Source organism: Desmodus rotundus, chromosome 4, assembly GCF_022682495.2.
Source record: "Desmodus rotundus isolate HL8 chromosome 4, HLdesRot8A.1, whole genome shotgun sequence".
NCBI classification, from domain to species: domain Eukaryota; kingdom Metazoa; phylum Chordata; class Mammalia; order Chiroptera; family Phyllostomidae; genus Desmodus; species Desmodus rotundus.
Window position 1 is genome coordinate 132,471,385 of NC_071390.1, and position 22,203 is coordinate 132,493,587.

At 41.4% G+C, this 22,203-nt stretch overlaps 1 long non-coding RNA gene across 2 annotated transcripts in view; it reads left to right on the forward strand.

Annotated features, from left to right (window-relative positions):
• LOC123478305 (uncharacterized) overlaps positions 1-17,621 on the forward strand; it is a 39,649-nt gene extending 22,028 nt beyond the window's left edge. For both annotated transcript variants that reach the window (XR_006653474.2, XR_008426765.1), the window contains exons 3-5: positions 6,154-6,284; positions 15,256-15,461; positions 17,462-17,621. This is a non-coding gene — a long non-coding RNA (uncharacterized lncRNA). The remainder of the gene's footprint in view (positions 1-6,153; positions 6,285-15,255; positions 15,462-17,461) is intronic.
• Positions 17,622-22,203: the final 4,582 nt, after the last annotated feature.

A 22,203-nucleotide genomic window follows, 5' to 3' on the forward strand; every position in this document is an offset into this window, starting at 1 on the left:
GGGTGGAGGAACAGCTGCATGGAAGGGATCTGGAACCTCGCAGGATGGGCTGGTGCAGAACTGCTCCACCTCATTGAATTGCTATCTTCAGAGCTGTTTGATGAGAGACACAAAGCTTTTTTTTTCTTAAAGTCCTTGTATTGTTAGGTGTTTTAATTATAGCAGCATAGGCTTTACGTGATAAGTAGAGGAATTCTTCACATGACGACAAAAACAGCAAATTGCCAAAAACAAGTGTGTTTTGTTATTCTTCATGTGAGGTGCTAGTGTTGACTCTTAACACCTCATTGCTAAAATAAAAGTGAAATATTTGAAAGCAAGATGAAAGTACAGACAAGATTAGGTCCATCTGCTTCGTAATCTCGTTTTCTCACCGGACTGTACCATTTTCTTTTGTAAGTTCTGGGTTAAGTAACAATTCTTATGATCCACTTTTGAGCTGGCCCTTTTTGTTTTAGGCATGACCTCTGCTGTCAGGTAATTATGAGTTTCTTTATTGCAATTGCTTAAATTTTAGACTTTGTGTATTACATTTCTTACTCTATTATTCCTATTATAGCTCTTTCTCTTCCTGGTCTAATTGCATTCTGGAAGGAGGGGCCGGCACATGGCTGCCTTCCCGCTTGTTTAAGCACTCTGGCCTTTCACAGCCATTGGAAAAACACCTGGAAAAGTCTTCTTCCCTTTGTGCTGCAGGAAGGTAGAAGCAGCGGGAGAGGGAAATGGTGGTTTAGATCATCTTGGCTTTTATTGAAAAGGCAACTTCATCTCACCAGTGTTCTGTTAAAAGAATTACTACTTTTTAGCAAATGTTCTCTCTGGCTATTTTTATTGCTCATCTGTAAGTTACAAGAGTAGTAATCATTAATTATTAACTATTATGCCTGATATTAACCTAATTCTAACTCTGAACCGTTTTCATGTTAAATGAAAATTTCATTTAACCATGCAAATAAAAACTGTTTCATGGGGAGAGATGTTAATTTTAAGATCATGAATAAGAGAGAGACTATAAATTAAATATTCAATTTTGTATATGTTTCAATGTGGACAACTAGGTTAATCTTTCTCCTATTATTTTTTTCTGTCTTAAAAGGTAAGGTTGATTAACAGAACTGTGATTTGGATGGAAATGGTTTTGATCATCTTGTCAACTTTTTCTTCTATGTTTCCTTAAGAAAGCCTATATACTCAGCAGAGGACAGCTTACAATATGGTTGCTATTTGAAATTAAAATTCACCCTAGGTGACTTAGGAGATTTGGGTTAGAATGTTAGTTCAATGACGTTAGAAAAAATAAACCTGGAGTATAACTCCCCGTAATCATTTAAAATTGGTCCTTTAGTAAAAAAAAAAAACAAAACCCCCAAAATAACTTGTTTGCAAGTTTTAATTTTGATATCAGTTCATGTGGGCCTACATAATAGATTTTTATTCTTCAAGTGACAAAATGCGAGGTTAAATCCATCCTCGCTTGCTGTGACTTCTTTTGGATTTGAGTCAGAGGACTCACCTTTCTTCTGATGAGTCAGAAGACTAGGCAGCTGCGGACGGTTTCCCAGGAAGAAAATCCCCAGTAGGGAACTTTGGGAGTTGTTGCGTTTGCTCTGAATGCTCTCTGTGTTTTGATACAGTGAGCAAGGAATGTTGATGAGACATGAGGCAGAACAGCTTGTTCCTCCACAGCTATTGTGACTTCGCAATGCTGGCAGTAGTGACAGAGAGAGGGAGAGAGAGAGAGAGAGAGAGAGAGAGAAAGTTTAGTGTGTTATCTATGCAAACATATGGGAAGAATTGTTCCCTAGAAGAAGGCTAGGGAACAATTAGGCTATTCTGGGTATCAAGAACCCTATTGCCTAGGAACTTTAATTCTGGTTCATGAATGCATAGTACTTGGAGTTCTACATTGCTAGATGTCTTTTTGTCTCTGGGGGCGTTAATTGGAACAAATGGTGTTGTTAATGAAATAAAACTCAAATTGTGTTCAGCAATTAAATTTCAGTACAAGGAAGATGACTTAGAAGAAGAGATACCACAAAGGATTCAGACTGTGATTATGAAAACCAAATTAGTTAAAACATACTCATGCTACTTTAGACATTAATAAATACAAATTATCCTGAAGAAATGTAAAAAATTAACAATGCTGGTTGGTTATATACTAGGGGCACTGGTGGGCGTTTTAGAAGAATGTGGACTCTAAGCTTGAGTTTTATGACTTATTGTTGCTGGTTTTCACAGAAGTGTTAGTGTGCCAGCATTGAGCTAAAGTTTTAAGACACGTGGTAAATTTCCATTGGCCTCTGTTACTGTCCTTCTGCCATCTTCCAGAGAAGCATGCCATAGGTAGGCATGGCTCCTTTTGCCTGGGTCCTAGAATCCGAGATACGAGGAGCCAATCTGAACATGGACCAGGCTGAGCCTAACTGAGCCCAGTCAACCGACTGCTGACCAGCAGACCTACGAGAGAAAAATAAATGTTGTAAACCTTTGAAATTTGGTGGTTGTTTGTTATGCAGCAAAACCTGACTGACACATCTTTATTCGAGGTCTCTAATTTTAGGCTGTTGGTATGTGAGAACAGAGTGTATCTGATGCAGATCCTGCATTCTGCCTCGGAACCCCTCAGCAGGCTGATTTCCCGGAGGTGCCGTCGGTGGTTTGACAGGGATACACGGCCACTGTCTGAGGTTGCTGTGGTGTAGTCATGCCTACTGGCTGCCACTCAGAGTTCCTGACTCCTCTCATCACTTTCAGGCTTGAGAGAAATCTCACAGTACTACCTGTGGTGTCTGGCATTGTCAGTGGCCACCGAAAGAGCTGGGTAGCACATCCCTGAAGTGTGGTGTGCTAATCCCCATGGAGCAAACTCTGACCAATGGGAAACTGAAGATGGGAGGGAGAAAGTAAATAGCCCTGCCCCCTTCCTCCTCTTTCCCATGGGCCATTCCAACCACACAGCCCGTAGCTCATCTGAGGAAGTCCTGTGTGGCCAAACAGACCCTCCTGCTGAGGCATCTGCTATGTCTTTTATGACTCACTAAGAAGCAGTAGCCAACGGGGTAACAGGTTGTCTCGCATGACTTTCTATCCTTCCTTACCTCATTTCTCCGTCTTCTTTGGTTTCACTGCCCTGGTTTTACATCTTAAAACACCAGCCTTATCCTGATTCAGGCTCTGCTTACTAGAGGACCCAAGCCAAGACCTAGACCTAGAACATCCTGGCAAGATGGATATGATAAGAATGGGGGTTATGATCGTGTTGACCAATGCCTGTTGATGACCATTTACTGTGTATCAAGCCATATGCTGAATGCTTTGAGTTTATTTTATTTAATATTCACTATAACTCATAAACTGGATAATAGTATTACTTCATTTTATAAAGGAGGAAGTGAAAGCTGAAAGAAGTTTGATTATTTGGCCAAGATCACATAGCAAGTAGTAGAGCCAGAATATACATCTAGATATTTCAGATGTCATATTTCCTGAATTAAGCCACTAAGTAACACAAACAAACTGCAGAGTAGGTAGAGGGGGCCACGCAGCCATGCCTGCTGTGCTGCGGGCTACTCCAGGGTGCCTAGTGCGGTGCGCCGCACTGAGTGTGCGTGCGGGGTGTGACTTGATGATTTTATAAATAGTTTATTGTTTCCACTGCTAATAATATTCTGGCAAATCTAGAGTTATTCTACATAGCATTTATGAATTGTCAGTTTTTAAAAATTAGATGAAAAGAGCCGTATTTAAAAATAAAACACAATCTAAATCAGAAAACTGCTTAGAATTTTATAGGGCTAGAGAGACTATAAAAATTATCTTTACATATTGTTTGAAAATATATTTATTTGAACCTGATGTATTTGGGATAAAAGGATACTTATTATAGTAGGAATACTTAAATAAAAAACCCTCCTATTGCTTCATGGAGGCAGCCCATTGTAATAGAATAATAGCGGACTAAATGTAAATGGACCTGCCTTCTACCCCTGAATTTTTCACCAACAAGCATGTGATTTGGAGAAATTCAGTCTGGGCTTCAGCTTCAGATGCATCACCTGTAAAATGCAAAATCATTGAAGACTATTTCCAGCTCTGACTGACATCTGTGATTTTCCTGAGGTTACTGGGGAACATATATCCACATGGCGCGTGAAGAGAGAGTGGCAGCCACCCTTTGATGATATATGACGCTCGTCCCTCCTGTGTTTCTCCGTTTGGAAGATGACTTGTTCTTTAAGTTTCAGTTCAACTTTGTGTGTGTGGACCATTCCTGACTCTGTTAGACAATGTTCTACTTTTTCCTCCTGAATAACTTTACATACCTCTACTGAAATTCTTACTCCATCATTATGTGATCATTTGTATATGTATCTCTCTCTCACTGAACTGTGGGCATTTTCAAAACCACACCTAAACGATCTTTTTATTTCTTTGTTCTTTCTTTGTTTCTAATGTCTTTTGTGTTCATCGACTCTAATGAGGTGCCAGAACTTTGTGGGCAGTTTTTGTGATCATTAAATTCTACTTTTCTTCTCTGAAGATACACTAGCTCGTGCACACAAGGAGACGTGTACAAGACTGTTCACCGTAGCATTGTTTGCAATAATGGAAAACCGGAGTTGCTCATATTTGTCTGTAAGTAGAGGGATAGCTAAAAGTCTTATCTTCTTTCTTTTCTTTTTCCTCTTCTACTCTTTCATCCTCTACTACTACTGCACTATTACTGCCTCCTCTACCACGGGTGCTACAACCACCATAACTGCTGACACGTCCACCACCACAAAACACAATTTTGACATCACCACCACCACCATCAACAATTACATACAAAGAGCTTTTGTATTGGGGAAGGGAGTAGGGAGACAGTATAGTAGATGGTGGTAAAGAAACTTTTAAAAACATATTCTTTTCCATGGTTATCGATTTTATTTGTTCTCTTTGTAAAATCTTTACCAAGTTTAAATTCTTGAAAGTATTGTCTCATGCTTTCTTCTATATACTTTATGGTCCTTGCATTTATGTGAAGGTCTGTGTTACATCTCACATTAGCTTTTGTGCATGGTTTGAGGTAGGAGTTGAGGTTAATTTTTTTTTTCCTACATGGATATCCAATCAGCCTAGTACTGTTTGCAAAAAGATTTTTGGGGGTGCTTGGCTGATAATCAATTGACCACGTGGGCGTGGGTGTGTTTCTAAACTGTCTGTTCTGTTTGTCCCTGTTATCCGTAAGCCAGGAGCACACTGTGTTGGTAGCATTCAGATGGTGTAAGTCCTCCAACTTTGTTCTTTTACAGTACTATTTGTACAGTCTAGGTCATTTGCATTTCCATTTCCATGTACATTTTGGGATCAATTTCTGCTTCACAAAAGACTGCTGAACTCTGATAGGGTTTGTATTGATCTATTTGGAGAGAATGGATAACATTGGTGTTGAAAATTCAAATCTGTGCACGTTATATCTCTCCATGAAATCTTTAACTTTTATCCGAAGTGTTTAGTAGTTTTAAGTATTGAAGTCTCACATAGCTTTTATTAAAGTTGTTCTTAGGTATTTTACATTTGTTGATGCTATTGTATATGAACTGCTTTCTAAGTTTTTACTTTTTGTTTGTTGCAAATGTAGAAATACATTGTCCTTTTCCATTGCCCCTTCCATGAACCTCCCCATACCTTCCTCATCCCTATGTAATTGTAGGTTTAAATGGTGGGAAAAGACACTATACCAGGCCTTTGTGAGGCCCAGGCACTCTTGTGTTGGGGTGATTGTATTTTTCCCTTGCCTTGGCCACCTTCCTCATGTGTCTGTGATGTTCAGTACTTTGCTGAATACACAAGGAGGACCCGTTGTAGCACTATTTGGTTTTCTTTTTTGACATTTTCTCTTCTCTGGTATTCTGCAACAAACTCTTGCTGCCTTGATATCACTGGACCATCAGCACTGTCTCTCCAATTCAGGGTGTCTCTGGAGCTTTGCCTAGGATCCTTCTCCCTAGAAACTCTCAGAGCTCTAGGATAGTCCAGTCTAGGACTTGCCTCGCTCCAAACCCCGACTCCATCTCTAGGAATCCTTATTTTTCATTGCCTGGTGTCCAGTGACTTTCAAACCATTGCTTTATATATATATATTTTTGTGTATTTTGTTTGTTTCAGGCAGGAAGATAAATTCACTCCATTCTGGCCAGAAGGAGACGTATATTAATTTATTTTTTGACTGTCTCTGAGCAGTGTGAGTCTGGTGCACACAGGTGTGGCATTTATGCGAGCGTGTATCCTCTTTACAGGTAAGTACATTGGTTTGATGCTTTTCATCAATTTTTAAAAATTCTTGTCATCATGCTCTCAAATATTTCTTACTCATTTTATATCCCTCGCAGATTCAATTAAATGTTCAGTATTGTCCCACAGATCATGGATTTTCTGTGCCAATTTTGCCGCTATTTTTTTTCCTTTTAAATTCACCTGGCATAATGGCATTTCTTTAAGTCTACTGCTTTCTTTTCTATGGTATTAATAGTCTACTGTTAAGGTCATAAATGTATTTTTTATTGTTGATATTATATTTTTAATTTCTGGCATTTCAGTTTGACACCTTTTTATAATTTCTCTTTCTCTGCTGAAATTCTCCATCAATCCATGCATGTTGCCCAAGTTTTCCACAAAATTCTGACATAGTTATAATGATGGTAAAATTATTTTCTGAAAATTTTAACATCTGGGTTTTCTAGAGTCTCATTCTCTTAATTATTTTCTCATTTGATTGCTGGTCACGTTTGCTCTCTTCTTTGTGTGGCTTGTATTTTCTTTTATTGTATGTTACCATTGTGGGTAAAAAATTAAGTACAGATTGAAGTAATTAATAGTTACTTGAGAAAAGGGCACACCCTTTCTCTGTCAATCCTATTTGGGGAAGATTAAGTGAATCTAATGTATATTTGATGTGTGTGGGTATTGTTTCAACTTTAGTTAGACTTAGTTTACTACTGACTTCAAATATTTGGAGGATAGAATCAGGACTTTCCCATCATTAGGGCTTGTAATCTGAGGACTGGCAAGATTTTAGAGATCTCTTTATGCTTCCGGTCTATTTGGGTTGCTAGAGAATTCCCTTTGTTTTCCTCATCCTGACTTGACTCACTGCAGGAGGTCTTTCTTCATCTTGAGGCTCAGTCTCCAGCCCTTGGCACCTCGTTCTTGTATTTATCGCAAGTCCATGGTGCCTTGAGGAAGTCCACTCCGCTCTCCTGTCTCATTTCTGGCCTCGGGGGCAACTGTCTTGACCCAGGTGAAAGCCCAGACTTTCTCAGATGATTTCTTCCCGTTCTTCTCTTCCTTGACCCTGGCCTTCGCCGGGATGTCCTCAAATGCTGCAGAGATCTCGCTCTTACATTTTCTGACTCCTCCCCAATCTTGAGTGCAGCATGTTTTTGTATTCGATGAAGACCTATGGTAAAGCGCTGGCAGATAAATGCGGCCTCACTCTGTGGATGGGGCTTCTCGGGATTCCAGCAGGTCAAGCCAGTCCGTTCACGGATGGTCGTTCTTTAAGATTCATATAGTTTATTCCTTCTCCCCTCTACGGTGCGTTCTGTCTCCTGCTATACTTTACCAGGGATGAAATAATTCACTGGTCTCATCTTTCTCAGAATGGGATCATAACTTTTAGATTTTAATTTAGCTTGATGTGTGTTCTTAGCTCTCTTGATGGGTTAAAAAATACAACGATTCTTATGAATTATTTGTCTTTTCCCCTAGTCAGGTATGAGCAATCATCTCCATAATTTCTAAATTCCAAATTTCTTGAATAATTAAAATAATTAAAGTCAGAAGAAGGGTTTTTTAGGCAGCGTTCCACCTTTTACTGTCTGCGTAGCCTTGGATAAACTGCTTCCCTGAACCTGCCTTGCCCACCTCACTAGGTAGCCTTCGAGCTCCATGTGGGCGGCAGTCAGGCCTGTATTTGATCATCACGGCACATTCCATGCCTAGCAAAGTATCTAGTGCACTAGGCGCTGAGTGGATAGGTGAATCAATGAAAGAAATTTGAAGGGGAAAATTGGGTCCAATTTTATACATTTTGATAAGTTCTCATTTTTATAAAATTACTTGAGTTTTTAAAATAAGTTTAAAGATTGGAATATGTCTGTTAAACAAGAGTCCATAGAACTGTGTAGATCTGCAGATATATTCAAGTCTGATATAACAAATCAGTTTAGAAGATGGATAAAAGATGGGCGTTTACATGTTTATTAGGAAACCTGAATAGGAAGCTCATATTCCCATGGGAAAACCTTGGCTGAGAAGGAAAGCTGAGGCTACGTGTCCACGTTCTGCACTGGAAAGACGGGGGTGATGCCTGGCTCAATGCCAGATGCCTGCCTTCACAGCGCTAATTGTCACACTGAGGGGCAGAGCAACAGGCGGGACCCTTGGGTTCGGACCGGAGCCCCGGGACGGGGACTGAGAGAGCGTGTGCCTACCGTATCAAAGTGCAGTTAGTGGTGATGCGAGATGGGGGAGCAAAGATCCTCACACATCGTGTGTGTGTCTATACAACGTATGTGCTCTTTTCGCTGGTCCTCAGAGGCACTGATTATCGAAACTTTTTCAGGAGTTAGCTAAGCCACTCCACTGTATGGCTGCCTCACATTCACTCTGTTTGGACAGGTGGTCTGTGAGGGCTTTGAAATAACACTAGTCCCCTCATGCAAGAGGCGTGAGCAAATCTAAGTTCCTGGTATGACTTCCCCAACAGCCCTTGTGATCAACAGTTTCCCTGCCTGCTAGGGCCTTCACCTGTGCCCCCTTTAGAGAAGACCCACGTGGAACTCCCAAAACTCTAAGTCTTTTTGTTTGAACTGACCAACCTGGCCTTATCCTGGGAACCCCAAGGCACTTCACCCACAGACCCTAATAAAGGCATGTGCCCCAGATCCTATAGCTCTTTCTCTGCTTACACCGTGCCTTGACCTCCCCCAAGGCCTGTTGTGTGCTTCCTCTCCGACTTCTGTGTCATAAACGTCTGCATTCCGACATCTGTCGTGGGCCATTGTTGAACTGCGGCTCGCTATCCGGCACCAGGTGCTCCACGCAACACGTGTTAATTTGACAGTCATAACATGCTTTGAGTCAACAAAAATAACCAACATTTATTGCATACTGTTAATGCGCCACTCTGTTCCAGGTTCTTAACAAAAGGTAATTAATTCTTTACTTCTAAAAATATTCCCTTCATAAAAACTTTTAGTCTTGTATACTATAACAATCAGTTTTAGAGTCCCACATAAATAAAATAGCCTCATTAGAAGTCATATTGAAGTAAAAAATTAATTAAATGAATTCCTATGGTAACACTAGGAGACTGGTACAATTCTGGTCCTAATTTCTCAGATGAGGAAGCTGAGACGCATAGTTAAGAAACTTGCTGGCATCGCGCAGCTGGTGAAAGATAGAGCTGGGCTTGGAAGCCAGGTCGTCGGCGTCTGGACCTTGTGCTCATGGCATCTGTGCTATGTTGCCTCCCGAGAAAGCATCTTAGTGCTTTCCTTGTTTTCTGTATTGTTACTGTTATTATTATTTAACACCTCGTTGGTGGATACTGGCTGTGAACTTGTATTTGTCGGACTTCTGTAGTCTTTGTTCCTTTCCAAGCTTAAACGCCTGCCCTCTTTATTGTCAGCTAAGCTCAGCCAGGGCTTTTTATTGCCATCGAAATGAAAGCGGAATCAACAAAACATCTGTTGCATTGCTGCTGCTAGAATGACTTTATTTTAGAACTACCACCCTTTTCCCCCCTGAAAAGTAGCCACAGCTGTTTGAACTGAAGACACCTGAAAGTGTCAGGAAAGGTGCTGGGCAGCGGCGGTGCTGGCAGCCCCAGCAGTGCTGACTGTCGTGAAGACAGGTGAGTCCGTGAACGAGGTAGAGAGATTCAGCGATGGCAGGGGAACTCTCAGATCTCACCGGCGTATTTATTCTAAAACTATTTATTGAACATACATCTAGGTGCCGGAAGAATGGTGGGGGACACTAAGAAACAGCTCTAGCCCTGGTGCGCCTTAGAGTGTAGTGAAGGAAGATCAACAGCTCATGAATAATAATAGCAAACACTGGTGTAGAATACTATGTGCCCGATACTTTTCCTAGTGCTTTACTTTCATTATCTCGCATATCCTACCAGACAGTCCTTGGAGGCGGATCTCCAGTTTGCAGATGAAGAAACGGAGACACAGAAGGTTAAGAAATTTGCTCAAGATCCTGCAGGTAGTAAGCGACAGAGCTGACATTTGAACTCAGGAAAACTGGTTCCAGAATCTGGCACCTAAACACTATCCTAGTCTAGTAACAAATAAGCCAGTGGACAGTTGTGAGAACAGCTGCAGAGGCAATGAGAGGATGAGGAGGGGCTGGAGCTGGTCTGGAAAGTCTGGAACCCTGTCTGATGAAGTGATGAAAGAACCAGCCAGGTGATGGTGTGTGCACATGTGTGTGCACGTGCGCGTGTGTCCGTGCGTCCATGCATCCGTGTGTGTGTGTGTGTGTGTGTGTGTGATAGAGTGGGGTGGGTGGCAGAGCAGCTGGAGAAGCACCCCAGGCAGGGGCCAAGCTCACTGATAGTACTTGTTGAGAAACACACCTATGTAAATGTCTTCAAAGTAAATGGCAACTCGTGGTTCTTTTGGTGAAAATTCACTTCATACAACTTTCAGATCCTATTTAATTGCATAATTAGTAGATGATTTTGTGTTTTTATATGACTTTAAGCCAACTTAAGCACATGTCTGTGGAGTTTCCTGCTTTTTAGGCAGTGGATGTTAAGCAGGAGAGGCTTGGGAATTCTGGAAAGCCAAGTTCCTATCCCAGCTTCTTAGTCATGGTCGTGTCTCAGTGGTTTGGTGTTGTGTTCTGGAAGGGCACTAAAAGTACATAAATATAAATGTTACCTCGAATCAGTACAGACATCCACATCTCTGAAGGCTTTCTCTGCTTGCAGCTGCCTGATAACGACCAGACCCCTCCAGCGGGACAGTCAGGGTAGTTTTGAGCCCCATCCCTGAGTCGATGAGCCCTCAAAGGGCAGGCTACAGTGCGCTATGTGCAAAGGAAAAAGGAGGTTTGGAGGACTGTGGATTCAAGCACTACAAAGAAATTAAGTGAGAATGGAAAGGAAGAGGGAAAGCTGAAGTACTAATACTGCTTTTCTGCCAACTTGGTTTTGTTATAACATTAAAAAAAGATTAGCTAAGAATCAAGTGAAAATAAGATTTTAGCAAGCTTTTAGCAGTTTCTCAAGTGACACGTGGTGTTTAGTGTTCCTAATGAATTGTGCTAGGAACATTTTTACACTTTTGGACATCTGGGGTGTGGTAAATGTGTTCCTAAGTATTAGATATATTTACAAGAAAATATGCCTGTATTAATTTATTTGGTACCAGGTTCTGTCTAGTTTTTATTTAATCAGGGTTTTGGATTACATATGGCTTTCTTTCTTCTCCCCAATCATCCTCATTAATCAAGTGCTGACTGTACTAGGTCTCTGCACTTGAGTGGATATACCAGATCTCTTTGAACCTTGGTTTTCTGATTGATAAAAATGGGGCCAACACCCTTATCACTCAAGGTATTTGTAAGTATGACATAACATAATATGTAGCAAAGTGACTTGTGTGATGTCTGGTACAGGATGGATGTCAAAATTATTGTCCTTTTTTCCTCCTCCTTTTCCTTCCTTCTTTCTAATCAAATTCTATAATTCCATTTTCTTTGATTCTTGAACTATGCATCAAAATATTTGACTGTACTTTTAGTCAAAAAGTTGTTTTAGTTTTTGCCTGTCCAAAAGAAGTTTGTGGTTCTAGCTCTCTGCCCCTGTAAACCTGGGAACGATTTCTATAAATACAGCTTAACTAAATTTGTAGGCTTCCAGCTGAGTTAGCAGAATCCAGGCTGCTGAGTGGATGAACTTCTATTAGCACAATGATATTTGATCACGTAGCTGTAGCTCTGGGGAGAAGAGACTGAGCCAATATTTATGAGGTGGGACTGTGATTTGAACTTTAAAACTAGTTCTCCTGGAGGATTTAGATTGTTCTTTCCATTTCCTTGGAAAAATGAGTGGTCATGTGTGATAGACTAAATAATACCCCTTCCTCCCCCAAGATGTCCTTGTCTTAATGCCTGGAACCTGTGAATATGTTAACTTACATATTTTATAAAAGAGACTTTGTAGATGTGGTTAAGCATTTTGAGTTGAAGAGATTGTCCTGGATTATCCAGTTAGGGCAATATGATCTTAAGGGGCTTTATAAGAAGGAGCGAGGAGTGTCCAAGTCAGAAAATGGTAGTGTGATGATGGAAGCCAAGAGAGAGGTTTGAAGGTGCTACACTGCCAGCTTTGAAGATGGAGGATGGGTCCGCGATCCAGGGGATGTGGGCAGCCGTTAGAAGCTGGGAAAGGTAGGAATTGGACCCTTCCCTAGTGATCCAGAAAAAGCTTCGCACTGCTGACACCTTGGCTTTAGGCTGTAAGACCCATTTTAGACTTCTGAACTATAGAATGGTACGAGTTTCTATTGTTTTGAGTAACTACGTTTGTAGTAATTTGGTACAGCAGCCATAGGAAAGAAATAGGCCATGGTTACCAAAGTAAAATATCTTACATTTTGAGACATTCTTTCTCCAAATAAGTTTGTATCCATCACTAAGGGTGGGAGGATGGTTTTACCTATAATGACTTGGTAGCTGGAGAAAGGACTTGGTAGCTGGAGAAAGGACTGGGTGAATGGAGGAGACCTGGGCCTTCTAACACTGGGAGGTGTGAAAGCTTTGAGATTTCCAGTGATGGTGGGGTTCCAGCTGGGATACAGCAAACAGCTTCATTCAAGGTACTGATTTACTGAGTTGGAAATTGGTTAGCATTTGTCTATTTCCTGTTGGGAATCTTTTTATTTTTTTTGATATATTTATTGATTATGCTATTACAGTTGTCCCATTTCCGCCCCTTCACTCAACTGCATCCTGCCCACCCCCTCCCTCCTACATTCCCCCCCTATAGTTCATGTCCATGGGTCATACTTATAAGTTCTTTGGCTTCTACATTTCCTACACTATTCTTACCCTCCCCCTGTCTATTTTCCACCTATCATTTATGCTATTTATTCTCTGTACCTTTCCCTCCTCTCTCCACCTCCCAATCCCCTATTGATAACCCTCCATATGATCTCCATTTCTGTGGTTCTGTTTCTGTTCTAGTTGTTGGCTTAGTTTGCTTTTGTTTTGGTTTTAGGTGTGGTTGTTTATAACTGTGTGTTTGCTGTCATTTTACTGTTCATATTTTTGATCTTCTTTTTCTTAGGTAAGTCCCTTTAACATTTCACATAACAAGGGCTTGGTGATGGTGAACGCCTTTAACTTGACCTTATCTGAGAAGCACTTTATCTGCCCTTTCATTCTAAATGATAGCTTTGCTGGATACAGTAATCTTGGATGTAGGCCCTTGCCTTTCATGACTTGGAATACTTCTTGCCAGTCCCTTCTTGCCTGTAAGGTCTCTTTGGAGAAATCAGCTGACAGTCTTATGGGAACCCCTTTGTAGGTAACTGTGTCCTTTTCTCTTGCTGCTTCTAAGATTCTCTCCTTCTGTTTCCATCTTGGGTAATGTAATCATGATGTGCCTTGGTGTGTTCCTCCTTGGGTCCAGCTTCTTTGGGACTCTCTGAGCTTCCTGGACTTCCTGGAAGTCTATTTCCTTTGCCAGACTGGGAAAGTTCTCCATTATTTGTTCAAATAAGTTTTCAATTTTTTGTTCTTCCTCTTCTCCTTCTGGCACCCCTATAATTCGGATGTTGGAACATTTCAAGATGTCTTGGAGGTTCCTAAGCCTCTCCTCATTTTTCCGAATTCTTGTTTCTTCATTCTTTTCTGGTTGGATGTTTCTTTCTTCCTTCTGGTCCACACCATTGATTTGAGTCCCAGTTTCCTTCGCATCACTATTGGTTCCCTGTACATTTTCCTTTGTCTCTCTTAGCATAGATTTCATTTTTCCATCTAGTTTTCGACCAAATTTAACCAATTCTGTGAGCGTCTTAATAACCAGTATTTTGAACTGTGCATCCGATAGGTTGGCTATCTCTTCCTTGCTTAGTTGTATTTTTTCTGGAGCTTTGAAGTGTTCTGTCATTTGGGCCATTTTTTTTTTTTGTCTTGGCGCGTCTGTTACTTTAAGGGGCGGAGCCTTAGGTGTTCCCCGGGGCGGGGTAACGCTGCTGCTGCGCTGTGACGCTGTATGTGGGGGAGGGGCTGAGAGGGAGCAATGGCGCACGCTCCACTCTCCAGCGGATTTCGATCTTTCACTCTGATACCCACAATCAAACTGGGCCCCTCTGGTGCTGGTTCCCGAGTGGGTGGGCTTGTGCACATCCTAGGCCCCTGTGGGTCTCTCCAACAACCTCTCCTGGGAGGCTGGGAGTCTCTCCTGCTGCTGCCGCAACCCCCAGGGGCGTTTTCAATCAGAGGTTTGAGGCTTTATTTCCCAGCGCTGAAGCTCTGGGTTGTGCGGTCTGCTTTCCTCCCCGCCGTTTGTTCTGTTTATCTGTGCGAGAGTGTGGGGCCCCGGGGTGCTCCCGCCACTCTGCCTGCCCCGTTCTCCGCCACTCTGAGTCTGGCCCTCTCGGTTTATCTGTGCGCGAATGTGGGGCCGCAGGGTCTGCTAGTGGTTAGACTGCCTGCCCCTTTCCTCGCCAATCTGGGTCCCGCCACAGCCACCGAGTCCCCTCTGCCCTGGTGCCCGTCTCCACCCCTCCTACCAGTCTGGATGTATGTTTCTTTTTTATCTACTTGGTGTCAGACTTCCTTGCCGTTCGATTTTCTGTTCTGGTTGTGCAAGGAGGCGCAGTGTGTCTACCTACACCGCAATCTTGGTTCTCTACTTGGGGAATCTTCATTAGCTTTTATTTTCAGCTCTATTTCTTTTTCCTGCTTTACAAATGTGAACAAGATTACACCCAGAAAGGGCAGTGAGTATTGAATGAGATGGTATCAATGTGTTTTGCTATGCTACTGAATTATTCCACATCTCCGTTCTCAAGTCCCACTTTTCTATAAAGCTCATTATGATTTCTCTCCCTCAGTAAATGTACAATAGGTGGCTGTTAGCAACCGGGTGCCTTGTAGGTAGGGCACCAGGGAGGGGTCATGGACAAAAATGTGGCAATAAATGGACAATGGGAGGTTCTTAATGAAGCTTTTTCTCTTTAGGTTTCCATCCAAATTTTGCTATAAAATGAGGGACCCACTTTAGGGCAGGTTCTGGGACATTGACTTCGAGCCAGATATCTGTGTGCACTTGGGAAGCAGGACTGGGCAGGAGAGTGGAACTGTGATACAGTTGCAACAGAGGCCTAAACTGATCCAACACGAAGCTCTGAAGCTTGAAAAGCCCTTCCAACATGTCCTGAATTGAGGTGAGGGGACTGAGCCTTTGTACCTCCACATTGACACGTCACTGGGTGTGTGGCTGCCCCAGGGGAGTTTGCTTGATTTGGGGGTGAGGCAGCTGTCTTCCCCTAATAGCTGTTCCATAGGGGGGACTCGGCTATGACCCACCTGGGCAGCCAGTGTATTCGGGCAGCCAGGTTGGTGAGTACCTCAGTCTAGAAGCAGGGAGCTGGGCGGAGCACCAGAGCTGTCCGGCAGGCTGGAGAATGAGTAAGGGTGGAGAAAGGGAGAACAGAAGTGGAGCACATGATTGGAGTCCAGAAAGGCAGGTCTACAGGTTCTAGGCCGTTGGCATAGCCAAAGTTACTTAAGTTAAGCAAGTTAAGCAAAGTTACTTGCTTAATTACTTAGTTCCACTTTCTAGTAATGACCCTTTTCATTGATTCTACATCCCCATGAGGGTGAAAAATAAAGAATTAAGATGGTTAAAAATCAAAGATAAGCCTCTGTTAAATCTCACATTTTGACTTTTCTGAAAAACATTTCCACATGCCTTGTCATATTCATCCTCTTTGAACGTTTTCATCTCTGCCTTTATCTACTCTGATGGAAATAGTATTACGCACAATAATTGTGTAAGGTTGGGTAGCAGAAAGGAAAGTAAGTAGAATTAAAGAACTTAGATTCAGTGTGACATGTTTATGGAACTTCTACTGGATCCAGACCCAATGTATATTTTTATCAAATATTTATTTTTTGTGATAGAAAATGAATAGATTAAGTCAACTTTTTACATACAAGTAGGCAGCAGTGTTGGGCTGATGGCACATTTAAGGAAAGCAGGAGTTTCAGAAGTTCTTTACCCCTGCAAGTTGTCCTTAGTTTGTTGCTGTGAAGTTGATGAAAAATCCATTCTCTTCTGTAGCTTAAGTAGCATTTGAGAACCAAAGGTGGATTCTAGTTTATTTACATCAATTGCCAGCCTTACTTCATGTTTATTTGGCCTTTGCCACCCATCTGTTAGCCTTTCCTTTTTTCCCCATCTCATGTCTATTTCTCACAAATATCAGCCTCACCCACTATTTATTATTAATTCATTTAACTTCTGTTACGGGGAGATCAAGCATTTATTCCTTTTTGAACGTTCACTTCCCTACAAGCTTAGAAGCATTTGACTGGCGGCCACGGCTACCCCCGCGCAGCCTGTGTAAACATGGGCTTACGGGCTGCTGCGCAGGCACCTTTGGTGATTTACTCTCTGGTTATTGAGATTTATTTATTTTTTGATGGGCTGGTAAATTATGAGGCCAAGGACCTTGCCAGGTTTTCAGGTATCAACTCAAAAAGCCTTGCTGGAAAAACTGTGGCTGGCACTGCAACACAGAGAATGACCAATGATGCGTCATATATTTTTAATAGATATAATGTTTTAATAAACATTCTCCTCCTAAAGCAATGGATTTTAAAATAGGCTTTTGCCTTGAGCCATGTAGCTACCCAGCTGTGAGTTTTATAAGGCAACAATCTCCACATCGTTAGATGTTATGACTAATATTCCAGCAGCTGAAATAATAGCTATTTACATGCACATAAAAAGTTAAAATGACATTTGAGGTGCACTTGTACTCAGAAAAGTGTGCTTGTAAAAGTGATGCCGCAAGTTCCTTATTTTTTCCTGTTGACTTACCTTGTAAAGATCCCGTGCAAACCAAAGGCAGCTTAGAAAACTGACAGCTGGGACGTCTCCAGCCTGGGGAGCCAGGGAGGACTGCCTCCCAGCCCCAGTGCCACTGCCCATTAGAGTTGAGGCATTATGGATGATTTCTTCTGATGCCATTGGCTCATGGGTTCACAGTCTTGCAATTAAGGTACCTTTAGTATTTTCACTTCAAGTTACTATTTTGCTCTTCTACTGGTTTCTATATGAAATCTTACTTACATCAAACATATGGTAAGTGTTTTGTGGGCCTTACTAGAAAATTGGAAGACTGACAAATCATTTTGTGTACCTCACATCCCTTTTCAGGGCTCCACCTGCTTTCTTCCTAGCCTGGCTCCCCCAAACTCCACCGGTTTTGGAAAAACAAACATTATTTCTCTGCTTGTCTTATTCGGAGCACAGCCTGACACCCTGAGAGTTCATCTTCCAAGTACTCATCAAGGAGTTTTGTTCCCAAGCTGTCTGTACCAATAGTAAGTATACAAGTATTGTTCGCATCTCATTACAAGACTGAGGACTCTCATTTTCTATTCCTACTAAGTATTTTGCTCTCTGTCCACTGGTTACATGGCCATGGAAGGGGAATTTCTTCTGGACTTTCTCCTGACATTCCTTCTTCTGGGCAGGTGAAAAATGGAACGGAGGAAGAGAGAGAGGGTGGGCAGGTGAAGGAGGGATAGCATTAGCAAGAAGTTCAGTGTGGACAACTTTTGGAGGGAACTGCGGGTGTTTTTGTTTCCTCTCTCCAGTGCTACATGAGAATGTTCCATCAGGAGAAAAAGTTGGCCTCTGCAGTCGAACTGGTTCATCCCCAGAAATATGCAATTTAATCTCATCTTTTCATCTATAAATCTCTATCATCCAAACGACAACTGAGGAACTTCATTCTTTGTCCCTTGCTATTTTGACCCATTGTATAGAAACTTTGGCCTTTTGGAAATAAAGAACAAAGAAATTTTTCTTCTCTCCAGTTTCTTCTCATGTGTTGCTATGGTCTATATGTTTGTGGCCCTGCCAAATACTTAGGTCCAAATCCTAATGCCCAATGCAACAGCATTAGTAGATGAGCCTTTGAGAGGTGATTAAGTCCTGAGGGCAGATCCCTCATGAATGAGATTAACGTCCTTATCAAAGAGGCCCCACAGAGCTTCCCACGTGAGGACACAGGGAGGAGACTGGGACCTGGAAGAGGGTCCTCCCCTGACCATCTCAGACTTCCAGTCCCCAGAACTGTGGAAAATAAGTTTCTATTATTTATACACCGTCCAGTCTGTGGTACTTTGTCATAGCAGCTCAGACAGTGAGACACGTCTCCTAAGTGCTCTATTCAATTAGAAAAATAAACTGAGCATATTTGGCTCAGCCTCTGCTGTGTCCTCTAAATAGAATATTCAAATGGTGTAAGTATCTGATTGGATTATGATGATGTCAAGAATAATTTATTTTCTAAACTTAATCTAGTTTTAGTTATATGATCTAGAAGACTATATTTGATATAAAGGAACTAAATTTTATTTAAAAACCAAGTTTATAAAGTAAAAACTTAAGTGGATTTTCCTATATCATTTCTTTCCTTTTTTCATTGTATTTAAAACATGAAGCTATTTTCCTCACCCCTGGAAAATGTGGACTAAGGTGGCTTTCAATGCCTGAGTGATCCATGGCTATCTGAAGCTTCTTCAAGGCTTTTCATTCCCTTGAACTATAATTTGGGGTGCTTGCAGGATGATGTTGTCTTTTAGGGTCCTTATAAATTGAGTAAATCTGACCAGATCATCTCCTGTCCTCTTCTACATTCTAATTTTAATCTCAGTTTGACAGTTCTTTATGTAGGACACCTCCCGCCCACCACAATCTCTGTAAATGCATCGAGGGACTGAGACTGAATCTCCTGTGTCCCCTGTCCCTTTTGTAGCCTTGCCAATAATAGGTGATCAGTACTCTCTGTAGAGTGAACTCTTCCTCCTTAAATCTGATAAGGGAGCATTGGCCTCTGAAACTGTTTCATGCGATTGATTATCAGTACAGGAGAATATGTGGGCTGATCTCCAAGTCTCCATCCTCTTACACCGAAGCCATTTTATATTGGCCATCCAAGAAGTTTTGACTTCTTTTACTTAATTAAACCACTGCACCCATCTCTTGCTCTTTAGTTACTTGTAGCTGGTAGGGCATTTTACAAAGAATGAGAAAAAAAATCAGAGACCTTTTAAAAAATTCTCTGTGTAGCTTTATTACTATTAATGAAACAGCATGGCGAAGTTGCTTGAAGAGAAAATAAGAAAGCGGACCACTGGGCACCAAGAAAATAGAGTTGCCTTCTTGCCAGCACATAACTCTCCTAAGACAGTTGCTTTAAAATGAGGAGAGGTGTTGCTTGTGACGTGATGTCCTCTCCCCTCTTATCTGTAGGGTGCCCGGGACTGGTAACAGAGTTGCGCTGGCATATGCTGTCTCCTCGCCGGTTTGAGACTGAGAAAGGAATGCTGCGTGCCCAGTACTGCATTTGCACGGCTTGCCCGCGGCTTCAGCTATGTCTTGAAAGACTTTGTGGGTTATGACATTCCCCTAAATGTGCTGAGCTTTCTGTAACCTTTCATAAAACATTGTGATCTTTATGGACTGTATCATATTGTGCAGTAATGTGCTTTATTGTCCACAGAATAAGCTTTTCTTAAAGATAATTGGAAAGCTGGAAATGGCTGCTATCGGCTGATTTTTAAAAAATACATTATTTCTGAAATGGGGCTGGTGTAATAATGACCCTATCTGTTCAAGATTTAAGATTTGTCTTGGCAGAGAAAATTGATCCATTTCACCTTTGTCTAATGGAAAATTTTATCTAGGATTATCTGTTTATGTAAATGAATGTTCCTCTGAAAAGGGAACTTGAGGGGCTGTAAATCTTGGTGACACTTCAGTTTCATAGGGAGAAATTGGAAAGGATTCTAGTATTTATCTGCCTGAAATTGGTTATAAAAACAAAATTATTTTCATGTACCTGCAGCATCTGATGTTTCCTGGAATTTCATTACGTTTTTGAATAATTCAGTGCAGTACTAGGAATGGTGTTTCTATATTACCTCATTCAGAAGTTGTTTTTACTCTTTCTGTTTTCCAGGTGCTTTCTCATGCTGACATTAAAGAGAAAGTGAAGCTTTTTGCTTACCCACTCTGATAAGGAGGAGGGTTTTTTTTCCAGGCATAATCTTAGTAGTCCAGCTCTTGTGGGCTTGTTACCTTCAGTTACATGGAGTATGTTAGCAGGAGAACCATCACTTCTCTTTCAAAAAACTATCCCTTAAATGAATTCTGATCTGTTGACCAAAATACCGAGTTTACTACCAGAATTGCTCTGCGTTAAACAAAATACTTTGGTTTTTCAAAGTAATTTTTGGGCCAAGATTAATCTATCTATTGTATTTGGAAGTTGTAAGGTAAAAACTCTAAAAGAGTCTTTAGTGTTATAACAAATTCTTTTTCCTCAAGTCAAAAGAAAACTGGAGAGTAAGATCAACTAATTTCAATATTGGCTAATTAGAAAAAATGAAGAGAGGTTGATAACTTAATTGCATTCGCTTTTTTTTAAGAAATGTGTTATTTCTTTATTGAGACTACTAACTTTATTATTAGCTAGTAGTTATCTGAATCACACTGTTTTTATGTTTCCTTCTATCTATTTGCTTGGAAATCTTTTCTCCTTTAGAAAGATTGAATAATCTCCGTTGATTTATTTTACCAAGATTAGAATAAAAACACATTAGCATCATGTGTATTCAAAAGACGACATGCGTATAATTATTCAGCTGTGTGACGTAAGGACTAAAAATTGGTAAGACATTTTTATTTTTTCAGTATAAGTCACTCATAACAAAGAGCAGAAAGGCAGCAAAGAGGAGCCCTACTGTATTTTCAGTCTGGAATATTCTTATAAAAATCATACTTGGACACCCATGTTCAGATTCATCACTGAAAATGCTTTTCAGTGTTAACTATTTATGGACAAATGGTAGGGTACAGGAATCACTTGTCTTTTCCAGGAAACTGAAGGAAAAGGTAGCAGTGCGGGACGGAAGACAAGGCACTGGGCTGGGTAGCAGGAGACCTGGGCCTGGCCGGCTGGAGAATTGTGTGACAGCGGCAAGGTCACTGCAGCTTTCTGCACCCACTGTCCTCGTCTCTAAGATGAAAATGGAAAACCTATGCCAAAACGCCCCTGTGTTGTGAGAAGTCAGAGTAGTTGTTACTTTGGTGGGGGAAGGGGCGGGAGTGACATCTGGGGCCGCAGGGCTTCTGGGATGCTGCCAAGGGTCCCAGAAGCTGGGCATAATTTACATGGTTGTATTGGTTTTGGGAAAGTTCCTCAGGCTGCATGTATCCAATGATCTGTGTACTTTTCTGGTTTTATATATGTATAGTTCAATCAAAAATTTCCCCCAGGTGACTGCTATTTTACAAGATCACGGGGGGAACTGTATTTGAAAACATTTTAAAATATGGTGATGTGCATTCCAATTTTAGATATAAGTCTCACAAAAAATTGTTACTTCTGTGGTGTAGAGCACATGTATATTGCTTTCTACATACTGTACCTCTGACCTTACTCCTCTCCCTCCTTCTTTACTGTGAGTTTCAGTACAATTACAAAGGTCCAGTAAGTTTCTCCACACACCTCATCCACACACACACCACCCCCCTCTGCCTTATTTAGAGCATTGGTTTTTTAAAAAGTCCCCTAAATACAATCATGCAGAACTGGTGCTGTTACAATATGAGCCTCTTTAAATATTTCCTTTTGCCTGGATGATGCTCTGAACCCCCCTTCCCCGATCATTCTTTCCAGCATCCACTCAGCAGCTCTTAAGGACACAGAAAAGGAGCTTGAGCTGCTTCTGCACCGACTCCCAGACTACTCACTGTGTCCCACTCAGAGCAGTGGATGCTCTCTAACGCTGTGTACCTTCTGACGGTGTGCCCCCAGCTTCGTGGGCTCTCCACTCCTTCCTTTCTCCATACAGAATGGCTTCGAATTGCGTGTGTGTGTGTGT